Source organism: Drosophila eugracilis, unplaced genomic scaffold (assembly GCF_018153835.1).
Source record: "Drosophila eugracilis isolate 14026-0451.02 unplaced genomic scaffold, ASM1815383v1 contig_415, whole genome shotgun sequence".
Lineage (NCBI taxonomy): Eukaryota > Metazoa > Arthropoda > Insecta > Diptera > Drosophilidae > Drosophila > Drosophila eugracilis.
In genome coordinates this window covers 112403-127645 of record NW_024573278.1, presented here as the reverse complement: position 1 = coordinate 127645, position 15243 = coordinate 112403, and the positions used below count along the sequence as shown (strand labels likewise).

The window sequence follows — 15243 nt, the reverse complement described above, 5'->3', positions numbered from 1 at the left end:
GGTGCGCCTGGCTGGCAAATTGTTTTTAATTAATTTTTATGACCTTAAACTTTACTCCACGTCCTGTAATTCAAGGCGGTCTCTTGGCTGACGCATTATTATTTTCAGAAATAGAAAGCAATTAGATTTGTTAACCGAAAAGGCCAAACAATGACCACTATAAAGAGTTTTAGAGAGAAAAAAAAATCTCAATCTTCATTCAAGTTCAATTTGGCCAAAGTGTTGGCAGTTGGCCACTCCAAAAGGGTTAAGGGAAATAGAAAAGTCAATATGGGCGAATGGAGGAGAATCATTGAAGCGTTAACGGTGACTGACAAGGCCGTACTCGAGATTCCAGTCCTTGAGTCCTTGGCCAGCTTCATTTAACTTTCACTCACATGACCCCGCCCACACACCCATTCAGATATCCAACCACCCACTGCTACTACCCCCATTTTACACACACATCGTTGTTGGCCGGCAACTATTGCAATAAATATGAAGGCCATAAAAACGGCTGAGCCACAAAATGTCACGTGTTCACCGCGTAGGCGGACATTGGCTGTCCAGGGAAAATCACAGCTCGTGTCCGGAAAAGTGGCTTTAAACCTGCTAAGATAAGTTTCATAAATCATACCACCATCTGCCAGATTTTACTACTTAGCTTATAAATAAAAGAAAAGGGTCTTAAGCTAACCAAATGACTTATATTGGGTGAGATATCGGTTTAAGAATATAAAGGATAGAAAAAAATATGTTTTTAAAATCACAAAGTTTTCAAAAAATCAATAGTTTAAAGTTATTTGAAACAATAATGGTAATTACAACTTAAAAACTTATATAAATTTTATCAAAACTAAGAAACTCAGCACCGCTTATTTCCCAAAGACAAATCCCAAAAATACAATTTTTTCGTTATTAAACATTAAATTTTTTTTGTCAAAAACGAAAAATAGGAGAAAGAGAAAATTGGACTTGGGAGTTTCGACGGTAAAGTAATTTGAGCTAACCTTTAACCCCGCCGCTGTTCATTTCACCTAAAACCTAACCCAACAGCCTTTGGCAATCCGGCAATGACTTTTTTCTGGCTACTGGAGACTGAGACTGGGACTAGGACTGAAAAACTGGTTGCTTTTTAATCTGTTTCCCTTTTTTCCGGGGCTGATTTTTATTTTTCCAGTTGCTGCCGCTGGTTGTTGCCAGGCGAACGCCTCGTCAGAAGCTTATAAAAAATGTAGACAAGAGCCACCAAGTGCCAAGTTCCAAGTTCGCCGCTGCTGCTCCTGCTGCTGCTGCCTGGGGCAATTGGGCAACGCATTATGTCGTAGATTATGGCTTATGCATTATTTATGTGGGTCAGCCGACGAGCGGCGAAACGGCCTTTAATTGGATCGCAAGTGGGCCTTAATGTGCAGTCAGACCTCGACCTTCCTTCCAGCAGCTATTTTTAAGATGCCCACTCGAATATCTCACTCGCAGGCAGCTTCTCTGCAATTTTCCCGTGTGTAATTCTGGCTTAATGTTAATGGGCGAGTTCACTAGAAATTAAATCTGCACACTTATTACATGGCCAAAGGGAGGGAAATTAATTCCGGGATTGGTGATTAATGGAGGTTTTACGGTGGGATAAGCCTGTCTAGAGGTTTACGAGTTATAACTATATTTTGGTATCAGTTATGGGAGGTCTTTTGCTTGGGAAAACATGTAATGTATCTGTAAAAAAGTTACTCAAAAGGCGTAGGCAAGATTATCATATCATTATCAAAACTTTTGTGGAAACGGAAATCCTTCTTAAATATTTAATAATAATTATCTTTAAAATAATAATATATTTCATACTACCAAATTGGTAACCTTCCAAGTTAAGCAAACATTTTAATGAAATTGCAATAAATTTGTTTCTGACGGGTTTTTTTGGCCAAAGTTAGTTCCGTACACAAATTACTCGCTTACGTTGAATAAAATTAATTTGGCGCTTGCTAATTTATGCAGAGTTAACTCTGTGCGGAGTGAATTTTTCGGTGAAATAGAGAGGAATTTCGCGTGTGGAATACTCTAGCACACGACTGGTCCCAAAAAACAGCAGGAAAAACATGTAAGTTGCAGCTACAACAACTGGCACTATGCCAATGTGCCTTTGCTGGAAGGGGGAAAAGTGAAGGGGTAAAAGCCAGGGGAAAGTGGGTCTGTGACGTGGCCTAATGGTATTGAAAGGCGGGCAGTACAACGGCCAACAGAGAGAATTGCACGCATATTAACACAGTTCCATGCACACGCCCAAAAAGGCCAGGGAAAAACTGAGAGAGAAGCCAGCGTTTTACTCAATGAATCATGGCCAACAGCTGATTTATACTTGTGAGCCAACAATACCCACACTGTCGCATGCATGTATGTGTGTGTGTGTGTGTGTTGGCAGCGATTGGTGTCCTTGAAACTGTTCAAGTACGCTCGACAAGTGCACCAAGTGTCTCATTGTGCATTTCTCTGTGTGTGCGAAGGCCACTCTGCCAGTGGCAGTGGCAATGCCACTAGGACCTGGCCGGAACGGAATGGAACGGACTACGTACTACAGACTATGGCCTCATCCCCTATTCTCAGCCACATCCTCATAGCCCAGCCATGTCCCTTGTCCCTTGTCTCTTTTCCCTTTTCCAGGCTGAATAAGCAGGAAGACAAAAGTCCAAGCCACTGCAGATAATTGACAACGAGCTGCTGAAAATCAATTGAGTGACTTTGCATGTACGACTTTACCCCCAAGCGGTCCACTTTCTATTGTTAGTGCTGTTGCGGTTGTTGTAGTGGCCAACGCCAGTGGTGATCATTTTGGTATTGCAAAATATGGGAGGGAGATAAAAAGGGGGGTTTCATAATAAATATTTATTTAATGGGTAATAAGCAGCTTACGTTTTAATGCAAGGGATATTTATAAATTTCTAAAGGAATTTTCATTGAAGGAAAACCTTTTTATTTTGTATGCGTTTTGATATCCGTTTGTGGCCTTGCATTTGGCTTTTTAGTTGTTTAATTAATTGCTACCCTTTTCATTTAATTTATTGGATATAATCTTATATTTTTTATGTAGCCTAGGGAGTTTACTCAGGCATGATTAGCTGGGTAAGTCCTAATTACTTCTTTGTATAAAAAATATTATTAAATATTATAAAGATAGCTTGTGAGCTTAAATTGTGAGATATTTTTAAATCCCATTAATAAAAGCAATAATATGAGTTCATTAAAGTTATAAAACAGCATGGCTTTCAGATTAGAAGTCTTTTTATCAATAAGAACTCCCTTTTTTGCTCCCTTTTCAATCTCATTTAAGCAATACCCCTTGAAAAGAACCAAAAGTACTAAGCCAATTTGGCTGAAAAAAAGCTGATTTGTCGCCACTGGAATCGGAATTGGTTGCCATGGGACATTGTTCTGGTGGCCAATACATGGGCACAAAGACGAAAAGCGCGCTAAAACTGAATGAAATCCCGCCACAAATGTCGTTGGCATCTTTCACTGTTACTGAGTAACTGGGCTTACTGAGTTACTGCATCTGTGCTTTCTGCCCGCCTGCTGTTGTGGTTTTGTGGCCCAATGCTGGATGGTTTCACTTAACCAGCGGGGCACACACAACGTGGCTATGGTTCAGTTCGGGACACAGGTGTTCTTGGCCAGGCTGGCGTGGCGGGAGCGCTCTGTTTAAAGCCATTGGAGTTCCGGGGTAAACATAAACACACAGTGGGCAGAGACGGCGTGTTGCTTGCTCTCTTTACTGTTTGATTAACGTTTTAACGATTTGCGCAAACAATTGCGGCAGTAACAGCAATCACTAACAAGGAGCAACATACGAGTATACGCGGATTACCACTTGTGGGCTGTGCATGTTTTCCCAGCCAACTGAAGGATGTTTTGTTATTATTCCTTGCCGTGGCAAAGCAATTTTCGGCGTTTGCTCAAGCGAACATCAAGAGGAATTGTTTTATTTTATTAGCTTTATTTCAGCGTTGTTTCAAAATGAAATATATATTTGCCACAGGAAAACAGGGAAGGGTGCTTTATTGCCTTGACTGTGGGGAATGTCTTAAGAATGGAGCATACCTTAGGTTAAAATTTCTAGTAGTTGGGATAATATAGACGTAAATCATTAAACCTATATTGCCATTCCTAGATATTCGTCATCTTATATAAATGATATAAGATTATTTATACTCATGAATCAGACTTTCATATTCTCTGCTCAAAAAGCGCAAAGTATAGTAAACCTAAAATGAAAAATTGACCTTCATTTCTCAGACATTTTTAACGGCTTACGTTATTAAAGTTGGAGAACATTTTCACGTTAATAAAAAAGTATATTTTATGAGGAATGGTGGAGCTTTTCCTCAGAAATACTTTAAGTTATTCACAAAAACGAAATTAAATTGTTGAATTCTTAAGGCAGACTTTCAGGAAAGTGATTAAATCCTTTTCTACAAAGATATACCCGAAAACAATATATCCTTGAGAAAGTCGTTGAATGTAATTCCACGAAGTGCATTCCTAAGTAGAAATCACAAATATAGTAAGTAAAATGTTTTCCCCAGGAAAACTTTATTTGCCAGCTGGCGTAAATTCCATTTGATATGCACATTTAAAATTCGCAGTGGGTGCTTATATGCATTTAATTGCATTCACTGTGATTGGAATAGGGAAAACTTAATTAGGCTGGTTAATTAAAGTACCAGTATCTTGCGAGAGTGGGTTGGCAGGGATTTCCCCAACTAGTTTATTGGGGGAGCTTTATCATTGTGACAGCTAAGGTTGCGCCAACATCTACAAGGACTTCATTTAGTTTATATTCCTTTGGCCAAGATCGGGACAAACAAACGAGAAGCGCTGCTGGCAATCAATAGTGGCTTCATTATGACCGTCTATTTGGAGAATGGCTACCCAGTTAGCTAACTAGCTTTAGGTTCGGTGGGTTGTTGTTAGTATACTTTGCATAACTGAAGAAAGGGGAGGGAAAGCGAAGGAAAAGTGAAGGAACTGCTGCACTTGGGCTTATTGCCTACGCGCAGCTAGGAGCCATTTCAGCCATTCAGCCATTGTTGACTTGTTTGCAAATTGGTTTCACCAGCTGAATTCTTCGAACCATGTCCTTCTTTGCCTCCACTTCCATTGGCATCATCAGCAGCAGCAGTAGGAGCAGCAGGAGCAGCAGCGACTCCTTCTGCCGTTGGCATCTTTACATACCTACATCCTGGCTGCCGTCATTTCAAATTACTTCGTTGCGTAAATTAGGTGGCTGTGGCCCATCTCATCATCCTTCTTCTTCGGTTTTTTTTTCCTATTGCCGCCTGTTGACATTCCGCCATGTACACTCGCGTTCATGGCAAATGTATGTGTATTTTTCATCTTCTTTGTAGTACAAAATTTGATTTTGGTTTTGTTGAACGCGGCTAATTTCATTTTGTCAGGGACCTCGACGACCTCGCACTTGTGTACTCTCCCCAACCCCCTGCTGTGTTACCAAAACCCAACTGAAATTCTAATGCTGAGTGATGTGGCAGGCCTAATTTCATTAAAAACGGTGCAAAAAAGGGAACGGAAAAAGCCAAATGTTTAACAGATTTCTGGCGGAGACAAAAGAATTTACCAAAAAAAAAAAGGAGAAAAGTAAAAAACAAGTAGCAACCCGGCTCATTTTTAACTTTCTCTGTGCTTTATTTAACTTTAACCTTTTTTATGGGTCTGCCAGTAAATGAGTGTTGTAAGTGTGTGTGTGTGTGTGTGTGTGCTCCTTAATTAGAAGCCATTTTCACTCAAACACCCCCGTGCCAGCCCCTACCATCATCCCACCCATACCCCCTCCAGTCTAATGAGCCTGAGCCTGATTCGGAGTCTGATTTTGATGTTGATTCCTTCGGCTGTTCTCGCTTCGTCGCTGTTAAACATAATCAGGGTTCAATAAACACAGCCCCCCAAGTGCGGAGGTTCTATGAACTTCGCGCCTGAAAATGCAAATCAACAGCTTAAAATTTAATTTAGGCGTTAGCAATGTAAATAAACTTTGGGGGCCACGCAGGAATCCTCCACGATTCCCGCGATATTCTGTGTACTTAGGAGCAGCTCGCCTGAGTGACCATTTATGATTTGGGCCTTGTCCCAAATTCAATTCCGAACATTTGGTTAACTTTGTTAAAAAGTCGAAATTAAAATAAGGCAAAAAGTCGCTGGCCAGGCTAAAAAAAAAAAAACCGAAAAATGTGTTGACCACATCGAGGTTTTTCGTGCTAAGTTCAAGTTGCGTATACGCCGCGTGTTACAAAATAAATTGAAAGAAAAGCAAGCCAGAAACTTTCACTCTCACACACACACACAGCGTTTTTCATTATTTTCGTTTTCTCTTTTTCGGCCGAGACTTACAAATTGCACGGCTCAAAGGCAAGTTGATGAGCTCGCGAAGTTGGCCATAAATTTCGCTGAAGAATGATTTCATTTTTGTGCCCGGCAATGGCGACACGTTAATCTGCAGAGCAACTGGAGCGCCGTCGGTGGCTCCCAAAGGGCGAGACCCGACTCTATTGAACCCACATATATAAAATCAATAATAGCATAAATAATATACGTGTAGAGTTTTGTGGGAGAAGCAAAAAAAAAAAGACCGAAAAAAGGAACGCCTGAGAGACAAAGGCCTAGGCCGACATGGCAGCAAGGCCCATGGGCCGTCGAAGGACCCGGGCAAAAGAGAGTCCTCCCGACACATGCCTGACACAACACAAAAACGAAAGCTAAACCAAAAAAAAAAAAAAAATCGGAAAAAAATTGGAGAGGGTTTTGGGGAAGGAGAGGTAAACATGAACAGGGCCACGTTGAACCTTTAACTAACACACAAAAGGCTTTCTCAACGGTTTCTAAAGTTGCAGGCTTCCAACCAGTGGCAAGACAAAAAAGAGTCTACACTGAAAAGAATAAGCTATGTTCATTAAAAATGTAAAATGCAGCTTGATTATAACTTTGAAGGTTTAGTATCTTTTCATGCCATTCTTTTCAGCCTTTGCAATATGCAAAATCCTTGTAAGGTTTTTGAAAATTGGTTATCAATACGAGAAATTCGAGTAAAATTAATTTGGTTAACCAATTTTATAGCATTAGTTAAGATTTGGTAATACTAAACAATCTTATAAACTAATTGTTGTCTCTGCATTGCCTTTCTCTTCTGCTGTTAATATATGTTAACTTTATATAATCTTTCAAAATTAATTTGATTATTATTTCTTAAAGTGTCGTGTAGGTTAAAGTGAGAGCTCTTGCAATGCTGTGAGGGAAGGCATGAAGGGAAGTAGGGTGAGTCCAAAGTAAACATGTCGAATGAAGGATACTTAAGAAGCTCTGGAAAAGAGGGTCGCCCGAAAAGTTGACTCGCTGCCGAGTGTACTCATTTGCCAAGTGACTTTGAACTGGCTGTGGGCTAGTTTCCAGCGATTTGTTTTCACAAATCCTTGATATGCCCAGAATCTTCTTAAGGAATGTGAGGATTTGATTTGGATTTGAAGGTCTTGATCTAACGTTGTTAGAATACGATTTTTTTGCTAACATAAAATGTTATTAAGTCTTCGTTAACAACTATTTGGTGGTAAGTGTGATTTATTTACTTACTGACAAACGTTTTTTATCCAAATAAATAATCAAAACATAAATAACAACGTTAAAATGGTTTACTCTGAGTGTTTGTAGACTTTTTGTTGAACAGAAACAATCCAAACTCTTCCATTGACCCACGCAGTGCATTGCCAGCACTCCACTTTATTTGGCTTTGCCACATTACAATATTATAAACAATAATCCGCTCCGAAAGGCGAAACACAAATGGAACAATTCCTGGGATGTGCACAAGAAGGGTGTCCTGGCACTTTGACACACTCTTCCGTGCTGAGACGACTCACCCAGATGTCCTGGGATGTCGAGCGCCACTTAATGACATAAACACTGGCAATGGTCGTTTGGCCCGTGAGTTGTGGCATTTGGGGTTGTGGCATCTTGGGCATCTCAAGCATCTCGGGACCAGCCCATTTCAGCCGGAGCTCTGCCGGAAGTTGTCCTAATGAGAAAAGCGTTGAGCCACCAATCCGCCAATCCGCCATTGTCGTCCTTGCTCACGAACAAGGAACCGCAAAAGGGCGGGAATGTGAATCCCTGGCACTAATATTATTAATTTGCAACTGTTGTTGGTTCGCGTTGCGAGAGTTAAGTTAAGTCAAAGGCAAATATCATTCATGGCATTTAGTGGGCAATAAAATACGCTGAAAAGGACGGGAGAATTTCCATTTCCATTTCCAGTTCCATTTCCAGACGAGTGAGTGCTCGGGGAAAATGCGAAACTGATTTAAATGCTTTCTTAAGCGTATTTCCGGTTTTTGGTTGTAAATATTTGCTTAACTGATTGCACAGAGAGGCCAAAAAAGAGAGAAAGAAAGTCGAGTCGAGAAACACTTTTCGAATTAAGTCCTTCTTGCTGTTCAGATTGCTTTTTGTGGTTTGGCTGTATTTTGTCCCTTGATTTCGATTTTGTTTCTGCTTTCGGTTTGTGCAATTGACATGTTTTTATTAAACATTTCATCGATTTGGCAGCAAATGGTGTGCAATATGGAATTCAAGACTTGATTGCGGCTTTCACAGGCAGATTTCGTTGAATTCGTAGCGAAACTTGCAACAAAGTGCGAACAATTTGCGGTTAATAAAAGCCATTAAAATCAATCTCCAGCAGAATGTTTATAATTGGAAATCAAACACAAAGTGTTATTCGATGATTTTTGTTTCTTCAGCTCAATTGACAAGATTCTTTAATTAAATTTTCAATCAATGGGTGCCAGCCATCCAGCCAGCCATTCAAAGCGTCTACAAATCGCATCATTATCTCAGCTATGAATTTGATTAGCTTATGGCTAAATCCAAACAGACACGCCAATCGGAACAACAATGGCATGCTAAAATGCCTCGAGGCATTCATTCTATTTATCATTTATCCCAGCCATTTATCGAGAGAAATTCGAGATGCCAACTCCGGGGGGGCAGGCTGCCAAGGGGGTCTGATGAGATATTGCCCGAATAAATGAAGGCATTTACATTTAAAACATTTATGCGCAAATATTTGCCAGCTTTAAGGGCATTAGCCGGCGTATCGGGCGAGGCATATTGTCTTACATTTTCAGTATGGGTAACGGTCTGTGCACAGAAACAGTATGAGATACAGAATCAAAATCCCAGTGAACTCGAAACCATTCGAAAGTTTCCAGCAAATAAAACATCCATACACGAACGCATGTATGACTAAACAATCTGAAACTCGACTGTATTAGTTCAATTCAAACTTTTTCGAGCGTAACTTGAAAAGTTTCAATTTGTGCATGACAATCTCCGTCTGTCAGTGGTCCTCTGTCTCTATCCGACTGTCTATCTGTCGGCGCTTCTACGTGTGGGTTGGACCGTATGTCTGAGGGAAAATTAACTAGAGATTAGAAGTTAAAGGGGATCTCTTTCTTGAAATTGAGAGGAAAGGACATTATTTCATGTAGAAAACAGCTGTTCATGTTCCTCAATATCTTTAAAAATATTATTTATAGTCAGTAAATACTTATTTATACTTTTTGTAAGCATAAAGTGAGTAATAACTTAAGGAAAAGATCAAGCTTAATGGCTTAGAAACCACCTTTAACAAAGAAAATATAGGAAAAAAGTGCCCTTAAAGCTCTTCTTAATATTCAAATCACTTTTCCTAGATGCTAGCAAAATCCCTGAGCTTCTTCCTAAAAATTTTTCAAGCACACTTTCTACACTTGAGATTTCCCTGAATTCACTACAACAAATTCGTGTTATATTTTTGTGATTTGATAAAATGTTTTCCCATTTGTACAGAGTTTAGAAGGCTGAGTAAAAAAGTTTCTGCAAATTCACAAAACGTACGGAGCTCTGAGGCAGAGAAGAACTTTTGGAGGTTTTTGCTAAATTTGATTTTAAAGGCGGCCTGGCCGAATTTCAATTAAATGCAGGTGCACTCGTAGGTGCAAAATCGCAGGACGAGAAAATCGATAGCTCAGACTCAGGTGGCATTGATAGTCGCCTTGGCAAAAAGGCAAAACTTTCAGAGCCAGTCCATTCACGAATGCGAAAAAAGGCCAAAGCTTGGTGGCCAAAGGTGAGCCACTCTGGGGGCCAGCAATGGTGGATTGGGAATGGGTCAGAGTCGGTGCCACTGGCTGAGCGAATCAAGTGGCAAATGCCAAATGGCATCCTGACCTAACCCAGCGGCAAGAACAGGAGCAAGAGCAGCAGCATCAGCCAACAGAGGCCAAGTCACTGGATGAACTCGACTGCCGGCGAATGGCATTCTGAACCGTGCACCGTGCACCGTGATACGGGAATGGGTAAATTAACGAGAGGAAATTGTGTTTCAGAAATGCAATGAAAAATTATTGTCGAGCAGTGAAGCGGGCACGGGTATTTGTCAGTTGCGAAATAAAAAAATTGATATGAAAGTGCATCAAGTCAAGGAGAGAATGAAGCTGTGTACGTGCTCAATGTCTTAGTGTCTCTCAAATTAGAGCAATAAATGGGTTTCGTATAACACGGGGAATTAAATGAAGTGAAAAGAAAACTCTTTATTTTATCTATTAGATTTAAAAAGTGTAGACTTAAAGTAAGACTTAAAGATTGGATGTGCTTAATCAAGTCTTTTATTTTTATGGCTTTCAAGGACAACTAATACTTCTACTAATAAAAGTATAAAGAAAGTTCTAGGCAGTTTCTGTTGTCAAATTTACACTTATTAGTTACTTTAAAAATTAAATTTTTTAATATATATGTATGAAGCCAATATATAAAACATACACCATATTTTTATGTTACAAGAATATAAAAGTCCAAAGTAAAAAAAAGGTTAATTTCCCTGCCATAAAATTTAAATGAGAAATGAAACTGTATAACATTTCAAGGTTCTTTCTAATTAACACACATCAAGATTGTCTGGAAAATTGTCTTTTCTACAAACTTGATGCACAGGACCATAGCCCATAATGTGATTACCTTAGTTGGCTCTGGGAAAACAAAGACCGTAACGTTTATCTTAATCGCCAGAGCCTAGACTTCCATAGACTTTAAGCTAATAAAATAAATTGCTTAGAATACGAAATGGTGTAGTGAATTTTTAACCACTGTTCATTGTGCGATTTGTATCATTAGGAGGTCCTAGACAAACCAGGACATTCTCCATCCCAGCTGTCGGCAGTCTGGCAGAGGAGTTGAGTTTGGCCTAGCCGACGGCGGGAAATGTACATATTTAAAGTGTCGGCCAACTAAGGTTCTCAACTTTATTAAAAAGCCAGCCGTATGGCATTGGGTGGTGACCCCAGAGAGAAAGAGAGAGGAGCAGCCGCTTAACTAGGCAGCATTTCCAGTTTACGTAACCACTAAAAATGGCGCCCAATGTGTTTTCTGTTTTCTGTTTGCTGTTTTCTATTTTCTATTTTCCGTTTGCCGTGTTTGGTGTGTTTGTGTGCGCTTTTCCTGTTCTCTGTACTTGTGCTTTTTTTTTAACATATTTTTTTCGTTTGTTTTACTTTTCACGTGCTGCGGAATGAAGGAGAAGTTTTTATTGTTTGCTTACTTGCTCAACACGCTCTGTACGTCCGCCGTTGATGATGAGCGGTAGAAAGGCGAGAGCAGGACGAACGGCAGGATGAGCCCGCCAGCCGCGACGCCTTCATTGTCCTTCCTGATTTGCCTTCTGCCGCTTTGACGTACTCGACGTCGCCGTCGTCGCTGCCTCACAGCAGAAGAAGAAAAAAAAAACAAAATGAAACTTTTCCCGTTTGTCTGTTGCTTTTATCGCAGTTTATTGTTAATGCTGTTCTACTTGTTGTTGTTGTTGTTGTTGTTGTTGTTGTTGCTATTTTGGTTGATAACAGCTCAAACTTTTTAACACGCGCGGTTCGTAATTTTTTAATGCCTTCGATGTTGTGATGATATTCTTCTCTTTTTTTGGCCACCTTTTCTTTGTTGGGGGTTGGTTGGTGTGCCAACAATTTAATTTGTCATTAAGGCCCGGCTCTATTTATATTGCTGTCCGCATTCGAATACAAAAAAGAACACAACAAAATCGATTTGTTAAAATGGAATTTCTTTTTGATTTCTATACCCACTCCAGGAAGAAGTTTCCCGCAATTTGCCGCACGTTTCTCCTTTGCTTTTTTTTTTTATATTTTATATATATAGAAAGTGTAACGTAAACACGTACAAGACGAGCCACAACTCAGGGCTTACGACTTATGGCGGTCATAAATGGAGTTTCGTATCGGTTTTTTTGTATGGCCGCAAAATCGAAACACGCACACGCGAACTCCAATGTCCAGCCGGTTTTTCTTGCCTTATATATAATATATAAATGAATTTTATTTTTATTTCACCACTGGAGAGAGATGCCAAGAGAATTTAACAAACAACTGTCACTGGCACTTTCAGTTACTTGTGTGACAAGTGGCCACAGGTTTCAATTGGCTTTCGTTGTGGTTTTTGTATTTATTGCTGTCTCGCAGGCTTTTGATTTCCTGGCCCGCTGCTGTCAGCGATCCGTGGCGATGAGCGCCCTCTCTGGTTACTGGCCACTGACTGAAAGTTGTGGCCAAGACAAGTCCTTTGGCGGCAAATCAACACAGGAAGCGGCGAATTCAAGGAAGAGAGCTTCTGCGCACTGCTTAATGGCGGGAAAAGGAAATTTTAAATCCTGCAACAGAGTTGCAAGGAAAGGTAGTAGACTAAAAGAGCTACATTGTTAGAAGTTTCTGCCGAATTAAGGAAAATTTTACGAAAAACTTTTATATTTTATAGCACACTTATCAGGGCAGGCCTTGGCTTGATATTTCTCCAATAAATAGTAACTTTTTCATACTACTTTTTAAGCAACCCTGCTGAAGTCACCCCCAGAACAGCTGATTTACCCCACAATCCAACCCAGCTCGCACCCAACCACCCCTAAGTGCCGAATTTGCCGCACACAGAAAAAAGAAAACCCCTTGAGGCGTTGAGGGCAGGACAACTATATAGTATAACACCCCCCAAAACCAGGCTGGGCGTCAATATTTGCATTTGTAATAAAAATATTTTGATGCCACCCCGCCAAAATGCGTGAGTAAATCTAAAAAAGATTTGTTATTTCAGAGCGTGTTCATGTCTCGTGCAAATCAGACAGCAACAACAAAGGGGCGGGCCAGGACGACATGCACACACATAACAGCAGCAACAACAACAACAGCAACAACAGCAACGTCAATATACCAGGATCTAAAATCAGCAGAACAACAGCTGACGATGCCGGCATCCAGCTTGTCGCCTGCACATGTCAAAGTTATTAAAATTTCATAAAAAAAAAAAGAGGAGGAAATGTGTACTATTGAGGCAACGCAATTTGATTTAACGCTTGTTCTGTCAGTGACAGTTGTGTGTATTTTGCTTTTTAAGTGACGCCAAGAGTGACGGAATGTCTGATAAGGTGCAAGGACCTGCCTTCGTCCTGTTGTCTCCTTTAAATATTGAAATGCTGATGAGCAATAAGGCACCCATCATTGGTTGCCCTCTGCTCTGGGCCAAGAAGCGCATGTCTATCACTTGTCACGGCCAAATTGGCGGGCCTTATGAGCGATGATTGCCTCGATGCCATCGTGCATCACTCACTTAGCAGCCGGTGGAGACTAGAAAAATGTGGAAATGGCTGCAATCTAAGAGCAATGGCTGACTTTGATGAATGGAGTTTGATTTGTCTCGCATTTATTATGCCATCTTCAGGGAGGTTCATATGGTCTAATTTAAAGTATAATTTTATGGATTTTAAAGACTATGTTTTACTAATATTATTACAGAAGAAAAAACTTTAATAGGGATTGAAGTATTACATTTGAACAAAAAAAAGTTGAGCAAATTTATTTAATTTGACTCACCACCAAGCGGAATTAATTCACCTGCCGTGCTGTCAATGTTTGTTATTTCAGGAAATATATTTGAATTTTACGTTTGCCATTGATGAATACAATAAAATTATTACTCCAAAAAGTTAACTGGTTAAAGTAAATAGATAGTTTTTTATTAAAGTAAGAAAAGTTATTTCGACAAGGGAACGTTTTAATACCCTATGCTTATAGTTTCAATATCTAAAGGCATTATCCGGACTAACTTGTTAAGCTAAAAGTATCCTTAAGGTAGGAAAAATGCAACAGGTAGTTAATTTTAAATAAGACCATATCTTTATAAATCTTTAAAAATTAAAATAGTTTAAAAATTATAAAAATTTACGGAAATTATGTTTCATTCGGTAAGTTGGCTATCAACATTTAGAAACCATTACAATACCCTTTCAAAGGGCATAAAGGCTTAAAATCATTCAATAATTTAAATGTTTTTTGTTAAATGTCTAATGGAAAATAATTTATTTCCTTTGAAACAGATTAAAAGCAATATTATTAATTGGATAGTAAGATTAGCCAATCGATCACTGTTTGGGATTTATTTTTTTTTATCCCTGTACAAATTTTTATCAACATTTTCAATATACAAACAAATTTGTAGTACCGCAGAGAGTACATATTTTTTCCTTTATGACTTTTTGAATGCTGAAAAAGTTTACGCAGGGCTGTGAAGGAAAGCAAGGTGTGGAGTTTTAAACTTGTGCAGGGGAACTTTTCGATGCGGTGTGTGTCACCTCTTGCTAAATAAATTTAATATATAAAAGGGGATTCTCCCATAAACTGGTAAAAAAACTTCTGCTAACTTCTGCTGAAGGACCAGAGACCGTTTGTTCAGGTATTTAAAGCGGGCTAACTGATTTGGCCTCTTCGGAAGGCGGGTCCTATGATAAATTACTTTACGAAAGTAATGGTAAGGGTACGTTATATCATTGCCATGACGCCGGTTAAATTACACACGCATTTGCCAAATAAAAATCACTCATTCGACGCGTGTGCCAAGGCGCCCACGTTGCCACGGGGCTTTCGAACAAATTTGTAATTTGTCAGCCCAAGTCGAGTCTTGACAGTTATTTAGAAGTTTACAACTGTCGCCGGCAGTAATCAGCTTTACTTTTGCCCTGATAATATGCTGTTAATGTACTTCGATGCGGAGTGGGTAATTTGGGTTTTGCCCAACGTTATTTACTTTTCAGTTTTGTGTCCAGAACTTTGTTGGCCCTCGGTCCTTGGTAATCAGGAAAATAAGTTTTTAAGGAAGGGGAAAATGAAAAACAAGTTAGCA

The 15243-nt window shown here is 39.6% G+C and overlaps 1 protein-coding gene across 2 annotated transcripts in view; it reads right to left on the bottom strand.

Moving 5' to 3' along the window:
• Window positions 1-12592, bottom strand: part of LOC108111772 (octopamine receptor beta-3R) — a 39726-nt gene extending 27134 nt beyond the window's left edge. For both annotated transcript variants that reach the window (XM_017221337.2, XM_017221338.2), the window contains exon 1: window positions 11612-12592. The gene's annotated coding sequence lies outside the window, so the exon portion shown is untranslated. The remainder of the gene's footprint in view (window positions 1-11611) is intronic.
• Between the last annotated feature and the right edge of the window lie 2651 nt (window positions 12593-15243).